We start from the raw sequence: 14,566 nt of genomic DNA, 5'->3' as shown, positions 1-14,566 counted from the left end.
CGTTTTACGTCTGGTTTTTGGCGACATGTGTTCGAGCTGCTAGGTAGCAAGCTCCACATGTCGACCGCAGATCATCCCCAGACCGATGGCCAAACAGAACGTGCCAATCGGGTCGTGGCGGATGTCTTACGCACTATAGCAACTCCCAAAGAGTGGAGCAAGCAATTGCCCTTTGTGGAGTTCGCTATAAATAACAGTGTCCACGCCAGTACGGGTGAGACACCGTTTTATATTAACGGACTGCGCCATCCTCGGACGCCAGTCTCGTTTGTGCGCAGCCCGAGTCTTAGTGGGGGAGGGCCCCTCACTATGCTCGGTGCGAAAGAGGGACATAGTTTCGTCAATATGACGATGACCCATGAGGGTGTCATCTCAAAGACTTAAACTTGCCCTAGTGACCCTGCCAGTTTAGCAGTGGTCAATAAAACATACGCCCTGTGACCGACCTCTCAACGGTTTCATAGGCGAGTTTGATGCTAAGGGCGTGAACGAGGCTCAGCGATTAGCCATCACACGAAAAGTCCGTGACGCAATGGCAAGCGCACAGGACGAGCAAAAAGAATATGCGGACCGAAATGGTCGCAAAAATAATGGACGCTTTAGAGTGGTTAGGAAGTACTATCTAGTACTATTGCCTTACTTATAAATGTAATTTCTGTACAACCTGGAGGTACTACGAAGTTGTTACCGCGTTTCATTGGGCTCTTTACGGTGGTAGAAGAGGCTAGATACCTAAATTTATTGGCTCACCCTCCCCCGTATATGAAGACGCACCCCGTATTTTACGTTGGTCGTCTGAATCGGTATGTAGACCCAAGTGAGGTCACATACCCCAATCTAAGGAAACTGATGGTGACGCCGAGTGTGAGTCGAGTGTTGTTTGGGTGAGGGGGATGGTGAAGGCGGGAAATTTTCAGCCGATCGACTCCTCCCATCACAAAAAGAACTCGGAGAGCGAGGTACATCACGCGACTAACGCAGATCCCTCAGCGTTATCTTCCCCAGACTTTCAAGCGAGTCTTTAGGCGATCATAACCCAGACGAGCCTTCGATCAGACATCAAAAAGATCCGAGGTCAGTTGCGAGATTTGACCCTCGAGATCCGCAATACGTCGTTCAGCAGCGCTTAACGCCTGTGACTGAACGGACGAAGGTAAGGCAGCCGTGAGTAGTTGGGCGAGATAGCCACTCATATCGGGCGCCGCCTGCACTAATGGTTGCGGGTGAGAATCAACGCTTCCTTGTTGGAAGGTTGCCTGCCCACCGCTCCGTGAGGCAAAGGTATCAAATTCTCGTCCAATGGAAAGGTTACCCGAAGAGTTTTGACTCTTGGGAACCGATCGATACCCTACGTATTGATGTGCCCGGCTTGGTGGCTGCCTATGAAAAGAAGCACCAGCTGAGGCCTCTTCGCTAGTCTCAAATGGACTAGCAGAAGCAGCGTTGTGAGAAGATTAGGGGGTTTTGTACCGCCGATGATTACTTTCACACGCAAGAGGGCGAAATTAATATGCTGCGACCGCTGTTTCATCGCATCGGAATGCGGATGAATACGGCGCGTGAATACCGGCTCGTATTGGTCGGGCGTTTCATTTGAACGCAATACGACAAAGATCGGGAAAATACGCCCAAGCAATTTTCCCTGAGCCTTCTATGGTTTATAGACGCCATAACATCCATGAAAGTCTAGAAGAATGAGCTCTAGGAGCGACGCTCTTGGCCCGTTCAAACGAGGCCCTTTAAATGGAGGGGGTATCGGGGTTTGTAGGCGGTTTTTCAAGTTGAAAGAAACTTTGAGTTAATATCTATTTTAGGAGTATACCCGTCACATAGCTACGTTCGAAACGACTGGCTTGTGACACCGGCCGACACGTTCACGTGTCGTCGGCGGAGCTTTAGGCTCAAAATCCTCTATGTCAGAACCATAATGGATAATGGTCTGGCCAATAGACGTTGTGATTTTACGCAACGGAGTAGCGGCTGCGCCTCTATAAGCAGCGCTCATAAATGGTCGCTGCGCTATCTAGCGCAGACGACAAGACAGCGTTAGAAAACTTTGCTGTCTCCATGTATGTTTGAAGCAATGAGAAAAGTTTGGATGGGCAATAATGCGCCATTACCCTTCCTCATTTGCCCTCGTCCGCACCACTACTATGAGGTGACGGCAACAGTGTCGACTCATTGTAGTCGACAATCAGTGACGGCTCAACGTTCTCACTGTTAAAGTGGTATGGATCCTTTAGCCCCGTAAACGCGACAACAGCAGTGCTTTTGGCGTTTCGACTAAGGCATTAAACGCTGCCGGCGTGTTTACGCGGCGCGTGCGCTTAGCGCGTGGTTGAGTGAGTGTCTTCGCAGATGGCCTACCAACGTTGCCCCTTTTAGGTGGCATATTATGCTCCGTATAAGACACGGGTAGCAAGAGTGAGGGAGAAAACTAAGTGACGCGCAAAGCAGCTCCCTGATCCTCTGTCCTCTTTGGCAAATCCAAAATGTAAATTCATTCTTAAAGAGGGGATGGTGTAACTGGTTATAGTTGCCCTAAAGTTACAAAGTCCCCGTTAAGTACACTTGGTGTGCTTAAGGGAATGGCAAATTCCTTAAATAAATAATTAGACCCGCCACTTGGATGTGGTTCACATTGTGACCAACCCTTGTGTACGTGATGTACATATGTGCATTCACAGTAGGCGGGATGATGCCTAGCGTCATCCATTACGCAAGGTATTTAGAAAGATACGCTCGCCATACATATTAGTGTTATCTACAGAGATGACATTTTTGATTGGTACAAATAGATATTTATAATTAATACGATAAATATAAATCAGTCTGAAAACTACTTCCTGCTTGGGAATTGCGCACGAGGAGTCGGATAACCGCTCCCGTGATGACACTTTACTAGAGTACTTAGTGCATTGGGAGGTCGCTAAGGAGCCCACCACAAATACCTCACGACACACGAGAGTAGACGGTCTAACCGCATCCTCCCTGTGCTAGGGTATGTTCTTAAGTAGAGCATGGCCGCATTAAGACGTGCCTGCCTACATGTAGGGTTGACGTAGCACTGTGAATGTGAAATTTGCTATCCCGAGTGTCGTAACGTGTATAGTTTTCATTACGCTGAAAACAGCGAATTAACCAATAAACGATAAACATTGATAAAAACTGAGATAAATCTTGGTTTAATTAGGAAAAGGAAATTTAATTATTAAAGGGCTAAATTAATGTGATTATTATGCTCTTAATATTTCCCGTTTTGATTAAATAACGTCGCAAATTTAGTGATTGGAACATCTGCTGTTACCGCCCGATCATTAGAATTATCATTTTATTGATTATCTCAAACTTAACATGATCAGTTTCATCCGATCGGCGTGATTTGATTTGTTTTGCGATCATAAATTTCCGGAATTCATATAGGTACTATGTTAAGTAATTTACTAAAATTTTCTTTCGAAAAGAAAATTTGTGGTTTATACGGATCACGCATCACTGCGGACCGAAATAAACTCACAAACTCAGATGCGCACGCTTCTTTCCACTTGCTCGCGTTGCTGTAGGTCCATATGCGTGGATAGCGTAAGCCATTCACGAAGAACGGTATACGCGTTGTAGACGCACGCACCGATGTGAACGCATCATCTTGTTCTTTTAACCAAACCCATTCTGTGGCCTTTTTAAGGAGATCAGAGAATGGTTTAGTTTGCTCAGCATACGTTTTTTTACGATCCGCCTCGCCGTTCCAAATTCGCAATAGCGTCGGATCCGCGTCCGAAGGTCGCCAGTTCGATCCTGGCAGGGAGCACTGCTTTAAATATTCTGGCTCGGAGCGAGGTTCTCAACAGGACTTTTGGGATTCTGTACACCGCATCAGCCAAGCCATCTTTACTGAAACTGGAGCGCACTCGATTGTCCGAATATCGTTTGCGTATTCGTCCTCGGTAACGAGTACGCAGATCTGCTTGATTCTCCCACTATGCAGATCTCTCAAGAACTGCTTGAATTTTAGGGAGCGGTAATCCGGCTCCTCGTGCGCACTTATCAAGTAGGAAGCATAAGTGTAAGAACCTGACGAACGTGAGTTTTATGAACTTCCACGTCCGTCTTCCGTCCATGGCCCGGCTATGGACGATGGATACGTTACACAAGGAAACGTTGATCACCGTGGGAATCCACCAATGGTTGTGGTGGGGGAGGGACTTCACGGGCCACGACGCAAGGAATTGACATCAGCGCTTGGAATTAAACCAAGTTCACTCGTAATTACGCTCGAGTCTAGACAGCTTAAAGTGCGAAAAAGAACTACCCAGTTCATGACAAAGTTCACGTACACTAACACGTGCAGAGGAAGACTTCCTTTAAAACACTTGCTTTACAGAGGGTTAATACTAAACGGACTCAAGCTTACCAAGTCCATGTGCGAAGGATGATGCAAGCACAGCGACACTATGGCCGGTGTGCCAACGGGTTAAACCCTCGGCACATGCTGCTGCACCACGGGCGAGTCTTTCCGTCCCCATAGGTTGCTGGGAGTCCATTAGTATGGATTTTGTTTTTGGGCTACCGAAAGATTCAGCCGGTAACTCCGGGCAATTTTCATCAACTTAAGGACCGAATGCCAAAAAAGGCAACGGTCGCGGGTCCGATGGGAGCTCAAGACGAGCGTTCGCCCTACCTCCTCGGCAGTCATTTCCCGCAGCATACGAACATTGACGTCCCACCACAGTACAGGACACCAGCGAGAAAATGCGAAACACTGGGAGTGCTCACTGCTGTGTACGGGATGTCCCGTTCACGCATAAAGCACGTGTCGTCGTTTTTATGATGTCAAGTAAATAAACGTTCAGTCTTTCTCAAACAAGGAAAACTCGTTGCAGCATGTCGTGGGTTAATAGAAGCAATGCACTCAATGCAATTATCCAGAAATTGTTACGATGAGAAGAAGATAATTTGAAACTAAAGCTAGACGGATCAGCTTCATTGGCGCAAGGCGATTCAAGCGCCCGTTTGTACTCACTACGGATGCATCAGGGTCGTGCGTGGGAGGTGTTTTATCGCAATTGCTTAATGGACACGACCATCCAATAGCGTTTTATGTGATTTGGGATGCAACATCCAGCACTTTGGCGCAGAGGAAGCGTGTTGGGCTCATAACCCAAAGGTCGTTGGATCGAGACCAATACGCTTCCTCTGATAACGCTGTACATGCCTCAACAGGCTTAACTCCTTTTTATGTGAAGGAGAAAAGTGAACTTGTATTGAAGGCTACAAGTAGCTTTAAGGGCAAAGTTTTTCGGTCGAAGGAAAACGTGGACCCGGTCCGATACTATGGCTCGGGCATCAATACGAGCCAAGGATCAGCTGGCAGCATCGATATTTGGTATGGGAAATTAAAAACGGAATTTACTACTGTAAACGAATTTGAAAGACGCTCCTTTTTTTTAGCAAAGATCTAATGCTCCATTTGTTCAATCAATATTCGGATGCCTCGCGGCTCTAAAAAGAGACCGGCGATGTTTGAGTCTGTTCGCTTTCATCTTGTCAGTAACACCATGATTTTTGAGCCATAGTTCCTGGTAACGCATACTAGCGTCACCAGAGTGGTCATCGCTCACGGAGTCATCAGATGATGACTTCCCACCAAAGAGGTCCGATGAGTGACGTCACACTGCTCTTTTGGTAAAGGCCATTGTCTTGTGACACAGTATTTGGTTCCCGGAACCAAGTCAATTTCATGACGGTGAAGGAAACGGCGAAGATATACACGAAGAGTCGTCCGTAGTTCCACCAATTCAAGAGCAAACGCAAAGGTGTGAATAACCGCGCCAGCGATCGTATCGTCCTTAAGACGACGCGAGTTAGGAGGTCCACAGCCCATGGACCTCTCTTACGTCGAAAGCGAGAGACATCGCTTTTCGAGTCGATCCTAAGAGATAGGAAAAATCCGTTTGAAAGCTTGACTGTTTGAGGCGCGGGGTTCGTCCTGCGGCTGACATGAGTCATAGACTGCTATATAAATACTTGCGTTGTGGCTTTGATCGAATTATCGACATCATCGATGATAATGAAAATTTGGAGACGTTGTCACTTAACGACAAGACGGCTCACATTCTTCTCTGAATTTAATTTCAAGTTGAATTTAGCCAGGTAAGTCGAATGTATACGGACTGCCAACACTCTGCCGGGAGTGGTAGTCCCGGATTACGCGAAAACCTTTGCTAATCTGCGCGCTTCCAGATATGTTGCAATAAGAGCTTTGGTGGCCCAAACTTTATAAATGGGTCAGCCCATACGTTCGCATATGCGAAACTTGCCAACGCAGGACACCGGAAAAGATGTGCTCCTGGGAGAGGCGTATGCAACTGATGTCGTGTCGAACACAGTTAAGGTTGGATATCCTGGTGAGGATGCAACAATTTGCGGAGTACGAGATTTAAAAGGTCACATTGACCAAATATGTATGTGATGCGTTGGTATACATCTTTTTCGTGCAAAGGTATTCGAGCACAGCTCGTAAGTGTCTATGTGATTGTTTATACCCGACAACCATGCCCCGCGCGACCATAAGAATCCAGAAAGAGTAACACATGGTCTTAATGATTTTGAAAGTGAGCACGACTGACGGATTTTCTATAAAAATCATAGAGGTAACCTTTTGCTAAATTGGAGCTTGGAGATTGACCGATGATTCAAGTCAAACAGTTAATTAAACTTTAAAATCATATGAATTTTAGGCTCCTTGATGCATTCTATCGATTTAGTCACTCGAAAGTGGAGAAGGCCTCCACGATTTTCTTTATAATCTTTGCATATGTCCACTACCCCAAATGGTTTCGATATAGTAAGATATAGTTAGTCTCACCAGAAGCCTTATCTATTTTTATAGTTTGATTGACAGTATTATTTCTGGTTCTGACGCAAAGTTTGCGGGGATTGATATTTTGGGGGGAATGAGTAAATTTAAACGATACCTCCAATGTTTCAATACAATTGCTTTCAATGATTCAATAAATATAAGGCGGGGTATAGCCACACACACCCTTTCGGCATCGCCACCTCCCCTTCCCATTCGCTTGTTGTAATGAAACAAAACTACAGATTAATGACAACATGTTCATCCCACTGCATCGCAAAATCACCAGGTATTCCGTTAAAATCGTGTTAAGATCCCGTTTTAATGTTGCCATCCCCCAAATTAAATTAATAATTCGATATAGCCACACCTTGATAATCTACATCTGTATAAATGAGGGTAGTAAAAATGGGTGTGACTACGCGGCGAATCTTAGTGCCCTTATTTTTGTACCGACCATGAGCGCAAGCAAGACTCACCTTCCTATTTATCAGCATTTGTCAGCTTTCTCTTTGTCGAATAACCATCTCGCAATTTAACAAGAGATTACGCAGATAATATAATGGAGCGCCTTTCGCTAGTACTGCTTCAGCAATAGCCAACCTGCACTGATATCATTGAACGTGAGGTGCTTCCAAATACTTCACGCACACGACGTGCAGATAAAGGTTTCAGTAGCTTAGGAATCTTAGCTACCAAAGTTAATATTAAAGGCTTAGTATATCGTTACGTAGGAACTTCACATAATATTTACAATTCACATATAATGAAAAAGTAAATTGTATATTATATGTTAATTTCCTACGTAACGATCTTCCCATCTACTTACATTTATTGATATCAAACTATGTGTTGCTTTCTTTGCACACCGCTCATTCCTGTGTCTAGCAGCAATTGGTGAGGTTGATATATACGTATCAACACAACTGTTGTTTTGTTGCTTTAATAAACCAAACTTGGTATTATTAAAAATAATAAGTGGAAATTATAAAATGATAATAATTGTATACTTTTTCAACAGTTTTCCCTTATAGGAAATAATATTCATGTAACGAGACACCCATTTCGATCCCGCCTTTAACTAATAGTCAATATAGTGAGTGACAGAAAGTACTGTGTCCCAATCTGTAAGGATCCAATTCCGACTTTTTCTTACGCATGGAATGTAAGCTCTCTGCAAAATCGCAAGCCTGGCAGCTGCATAGCTGCTAGTGATGCAAACATTTCAATAGACGCTTAAGCGTCCACTGCGGGGGGTAAATCGCCTCCAAATCCCATTGATGGTGACTTTTAAGAGTCGGCGACATCGTCTGACTCGAGGACATATATATTTCCTCCCGTACGTTCGAGGCCTATTCCGTCAAATCAGTGAATCCTGACAAGACAGATCAAGTATTGGTTTAGAAGCTATTCTAATCCCCGGACTCTCTTGATTTGGAGTCGTCTTGTGATGACTCCAATAAAAATAGCGGTACGGGTGATGCTAAAATTAATGATCACTTCGAGAGGAATATGAACTAGTGCTAACATCAGCCAAAGGGATGAGTACCGCGATACGTTGCGGTTCGCTCCCAAAAAAGGAACCTGGGCAGCAGAACGGTAAACGCATTGCCTTGGCGGTACAGATAATGGAACGCGCCGATATAGTTGGACAATACTTTATTAATGCCGACAGTTGTCACCACCTGCTTGGGTAGATTAACCGTAGACAGTAGGACTAGATCGTTAAAAAAAAACGTTTCCGTTCAATTTAAGTCAGATTTCTACTTCTGTCAGTCTACCTCATCAGCGCTGGAATCCTGCACGAAACGAACGGCTACTTCTTGAGCCAGCAGAAATTATTCGGCTGACTCGTTTACTGTTTTCAGTGCACCCAGTGCGCACTGCGGAGAAACCATTCTTGTCTTTACTGAAAGCATCACTGTTCTCTGTGTCATTGTTAATATCGATGCTATGTATATTAACGTCGTTTTTTTCAAAGTCATGAGCTGCCTTTTTGTAACGGGATGTATCGTTACGTGAAATTAACACTTAAAGAATGCTAATTAATAAATTGTCTAAAAGGTAGAGAATATTTGGAGAATATTTTTTTACATGGTAATATTCTAAAAGCTTATCCATTGGTAGATATGGACCATTATGTCTACTTTCTCCGCGGTCCAGTCAGCGCTGGACGCGCGCAAATAGAAAGACAGATAAGAATTTATTACATGTTTTGTATTAATTTAAATAAAGTTAGTATGAAGTAGATAGAAACAAAAAAACTTAATTATATTAGATAATTAAGAAGATTAAAAGCAAACTGTATATTAAATACCATTTGCTTTTCACCTTCTTTTAAGCAAGTGTTTTAAAGAGCGTCTTCCTCTGCACGTAGTAGTGTTTGTGAAGTGACGTGAGGCACCACTCGCACTGAGGCAGTGCGAAGTGGATTTGTACAGAAGCAGTACAAGTCAGTAGCGCCCGTTACATTTTTGCTATTACTGATGTATAATCTTATTCAATCTTAACTGAAACATTATTGGTATCTTTGACATTAGCTGTTGAGGCAATGCATGATGAGCAACAGCGAGATTGAATTTTGCTCGAGCGATTCCTCGCCAATTAAATTAGAATCATTTTTAAACAAGGTGGGAATACGTGGATGGCGTAAGTCATTTACGAGAAGCGATTATGCTTTGTTGATGCGTGCATCGATTTGTTGATGGCTAATTTTGCTATCGGCAACAGCCTGCTCCAACTCGTAAAGGGGTGGGCTTATCCACGAAGTATCTTTTTAAGGGCACGATTTTTACGTTCTGTCTGACCATCTGTTTCAGGATGGTAAGAAAGTAATATTTACAACTGTATTTTGAGTGATTTGAGCACAGATGGTCAAAAATCTTCCGGGAACTGGGTCCGAAATCAAGTCACAGGGGTAGCCCATGGAATCAATAAATCAAGTCGATAAAGACACGAGCACAGCCTTCAGCTGTTATCGACTCCGGGCTATAGAAAAGTGTACTTTCTTGCTGAAACGGGAAAAACACAACCAGCCATTATTCTTGTGAGCGTCCTCGAGAACTCCGAAGTCGAAGTCCATAGATGCGAACTGCAAACACTATGCCGGAACAGGCAAAGGCTGTAATGGAGCATGGTGTATAGGCACGAGGCTTTACCCATTGACCAACTTCGCAAGCACGTATGTATATGTACTTGCGGTAAGAATCCATGCTAGCGAGACCAGCAGAAATCGCGACTTACCGTACGAGAAGTCCTCATACGCCCATTATGCCCACTTGTTGGAGCTCATACATGATGCGTTCTCGCATATCGTTATCAGCGGGAATGGAGACACGAGGTGGGTCGCCAGCAATGCCTGTAAAATACTGCAAACTATCGTGTGTTGTGTATTAATTGAATACAGATCGATACAATTTCGACAGTTTCATAAGGATTATTATGATGGGTTTCTGACGTGATCCTTCAACCTTTAGGAGCCTTATTTTCTTGGTAGGCTCTTCTTACGTCATCAAGTAATTTTGACGACGAAATACAACACGGCTTATCCTCACTGCTGACTGTTGCAACAGTTGGCTTATCCTTACAGTTGATTCGCGCAGCCGGCTTAAAGTGAGGCCGCTGCAAAAGGCATCGCAAGGACATTAAGTCGTCCTAGTTTACGTTCGGGCAGAAAAGTTATACTTCGCGAAGAAAGACATCCATCTCGCTATTCTTCGCGAGAGGTGTGAACTGTTTATAGCAGTGTGTAAAGACGCATGGTCCGTATAAAAAAATGAGCAGTCTATTTCTTGAGAGGAGACCCTAAACTCAGCCAGTGCAATTTCATGGCAATGGGTACCTTGTCATGCACTGGATAGTTACGCTTAGTAGAATGTTGCTGATGTGACTGATAGCAGACGACGCGTACTACACCGTACGTATCGTACTGCATTAACGCACAGCCGATTGCAAAATCGCTGGCGTCACAGACGACATGAAATGGTCTGTATCGGTTCGCAATCGCCACGATTGGCGATTGCATCAAGCTTTGCTTGATACCTTTACAGGAATGCTGACAAATAAAAAAACAGCTTTCTATGATCATTTTTATTTTTTCTTCAAGAAACGAGAAAGATGTACTGTCATTTCAGCATAGTTGCGCGAGTACTTTGTAAGCACTTCGCTAAGCCGAGGAATTTACTAGTCCCTATTCATCGACTGGCACAGGTTAGTCGGTGATCGCCTTTATATTTTTCGGCTCAAAGCGTACACCGTATTTACCCACGATGCACCCAAGAAGTATACACTTCTTGAAATTTTCATTCAACTTATGCTTACGCATAAGTGCAAGAACCTTTCGGACATGGGCACGATGTATCTTAACGTCCGACTTTCCGTTCATGGCACAGCTATGGACGAAGCCGTTTTCAAGTAACTCGCACGATCTCAACAGACTAGTTACACATCTGATGAATGTTGCGGCGGCATTACTAAGCCCCTGTTGCATAACAAGCCACTCCCACAGCATAACGCTTAGGGTTATTACAGCAGCGAATGAAATATTCTGTTCACGCATCCGGATATGATAGAATATACTATCAGATCCATTGACAAAAAGATGGTACCGTCAATAATTACGTCTTTTCGTGGTATCTGCTTTTTAGCCGGTACTGTTTCAGCTTCAAATAACTTAGCGCATGCACGATCCGCCACATTTTTGTTGCTTTACGCACACGGAAGATTAAAGATTAAAGAGCTGTTCTCGAGGCATTGATCACTATATCATGAAACAGTATTTTGAACCTGGTATCAGGTCGTGTTCGTGTTGAGTGTCTCTATCCTAAGGCAACTCGCTCGGTACCAAAATAGGCCACCGCACTCACTCGAAGGACACCCACAAGCTTGTGGACTCCCCCAAGACGTTCATCAGATGACCAACTCATGAACGAGAGACAGGCATCGTTACGGCTTGATGCTGCCAATAATGCATGGCTCGTACTTTCTGACTTTCTAAGCCATGGTGAACCACGAATGACATCAAATTTGTCATCCACATCCAATACGATGAAATTATATTGTACTGTGTACTTTTTCGTATCCAAGTACATATTTCTTAAATGTTACAGATGCGCCTGCTGCTGGACGCACTGTCGTCCTCGTTTATGATTTTTCGAGCAACGTACTTAAGCCTGCGATCTTCTAGCATTCGACGCCTCTCAAACGATTAGGGTTTCTAATGGCACCTTATTTGCCGATTTAGTCTGCAAGATGATGAGGCTAATCTCATCACCAGGGGCAGTTACACACAATGTTTAATTGTGAGGAGCAACTTTCGTCAAGAAACCTTCAAATTCTCTTGATTTTGCTGGATCAGTAGGGAGCTCCACGCCGACCATTTTCAAGCAAACCGCGATGCCGGTGCGTTTTCATAACAGCGTCGGATCCGCGTCCTCCGCTATACTCGCTATACTTAGCGGGGGTCGATCGTTTTGCTCAGTGTGTCTAAGCACTGAGCCATGGACACTACATTGATAGGCGTAGTATTCTGTGTTTTTGACAGCAATTGAATCTTTCAAATTGCTTGCAACTTGAAAAGCGAGTTTTCTCGCTCTTAGCATAACAGAGATTCATTGTTTCTGGACTCCGTTACCTTGTCGTCTATGTGGACGATAAGCTCCAGAATTGACGAACGCCTGTTTGGGGCTAAAGTCCTTCAAAGATCGCTTCATCAAGCGTCAATTATTCGAGTCGGAAAATGTGGATCATGACAGGACCGTCTGCAAGACCCTTTATATCACAGCTACCTGTTTGTTCATCAATTGGATGACTCACGATACAATTTACTAAGTATCGTGAATGTTCGCCATAAGCGTGAAGATCACGCTTGTCCTGCTTCAGTTTCAGGACCTCTGCTCGAGTCCTGAATTCGGCACGTGGCAGTTTAAGGTTTGTATGAGCCGGGTTTTAAAGACCTTATTCGACCCAATCATATATGGATCCTGAAGCTTGAGCCTAAGTCCCAAGATTTAGCACGTCCGGCCAAGTTGGACATGCCAAATTTCACTTCGTCGCATCGTCATCGATGCGGCGAGATTTTAATAGCGTCCTCTAGATCGACAGACCATATTATAAGAGGCTGTCTTAAGCTTTAAAATTTCTTTATTTAAGGTTTCGGGTCGACATGAAAGCGTTGGCTTACTTGCAGCATGTAAAGGCTGCTGTCTTGACAGTAACAACTGTAGAGCACCCTGCTATTTCAACAGCTCTGCGTGTTGACAGCCTTGCTGGTGAAGAGCGGATACTTTTTCTTGGGCCTCGTCGAGCTCATGTTGTATGAACTCGGCTATAGCCGCATGTTGATCGTCTCTTGGTAGAGCGAACAACATGGCGCTAATGGCGGGCTCTCCTGTCGCCGAACTCATACCTTCGACCGCTCTCCATTCAAGGTTAATATACCTTTCACGCGTTGCATGGAGCCTTCTTGAGGTGATTGAGAGCTCCACCTTTTTTTTCATCACACATATCTATGTTGGATGGAACGTGCGTAGGCCGTTAAACGGACTACGAAGTGCTACCAGGTTTATCGGGGAATCTTCAGCTAGTACTGACAACAGTGCTAGTCAACCTAAGCTGATATCAGTGAAGGTTAGATGCCTTAAACGTTAAGAAACTTTAATGTATTTATTCAGTATTTTTATAAGATAATTATCCTGAATTAAAAGGTAGATCATTCACGTGTTACTCACCCGTTCGCCATGTTTAATTTAAAATATTCAAAAAAAAATGATTATTAAAAATATTGTTGCTTCACGTACGCTGACCTGCAGAGGTAGGGTCAAAGTAGCTAAGAAACTTAGCTGCTCTAGGTTAATACTAAGATTTAAGTATAAAGAAAAAAAATACTGTATCAATTTGTTAAGTCTCTACGTAACGGTCTATCATCTACTGACTTTAACATATTAATAATTGGCTATGTATTGCGCCTCCTTGCGCACCCCCAATCGTATCTTGTTACGATTGGCGGGGTTGACATAAACTTAAACCAACCAATCTACAGAACTAATATCTGAATGCCTCAATATTACCAAATCTGATAATATTGCAACTATCAAGTCAAAATTAATAAAGGATAATAATTTTGTACTTCTACTTCTTATTTCCTCTTATGGGAAAATATTCATGTGAAGTACACCCCGTTAAAATCATTGAGAAGCCAGGCCTTCGGATTACTGATGATCGAAAGATCTCCATAAAGGCTTCTTTATATGAAGCCACGTTGCCAAGAAATTGCAACGATTACAATACTCTCATAAATACGGAGGTAGTCGATTAAAATGTGTGGTTATACCGGCTCCTTGTATTTTTTAAGGGGACTGATATGTATGGCTATACCAACTCCAGAATATTAATATATTGTACTTCTTAGACCGGTATAAGCCGTGTTCTTATGCCGGTTTTAAGGAGTAATGTATGAAGCTTTTACGAATATCTCAAAAAGTTAAGAATCTGCCACCTACAGCCTTTGTGTTGCACCGTTTGCTATGGCTTCAACAAACTTTACGTCTAGCTCTAAAAGAACATGTAAGAGATGGGATATCTCCAGGCTATTGCCATCCACAACGTTACCAGTCACCCCATTAACGATGTCTAGAGCTGCTTCCTAGCATCACTCTGTGACATCTGAAGATGTTTTGCGTCTCGCAGGCAACTAACTGGTGTATCTTCCGT

Source organism: Bremia lactucae, linkage group LG10, assembly GCF_004359215.1.
Source record: "Bremia lactucae strain SF5 linkage group LG10, whole genome shotgun sequence".
NCBI classification, from domain to species: domain Eukaryota; phylum Oomycota; class Peronosporomycetes; order Peronosporales; family Peronosporaceae; genus Bremia; species Bremia lactucae.
This window is presented reverse-complemented; position numbering follows the sequence as displayed.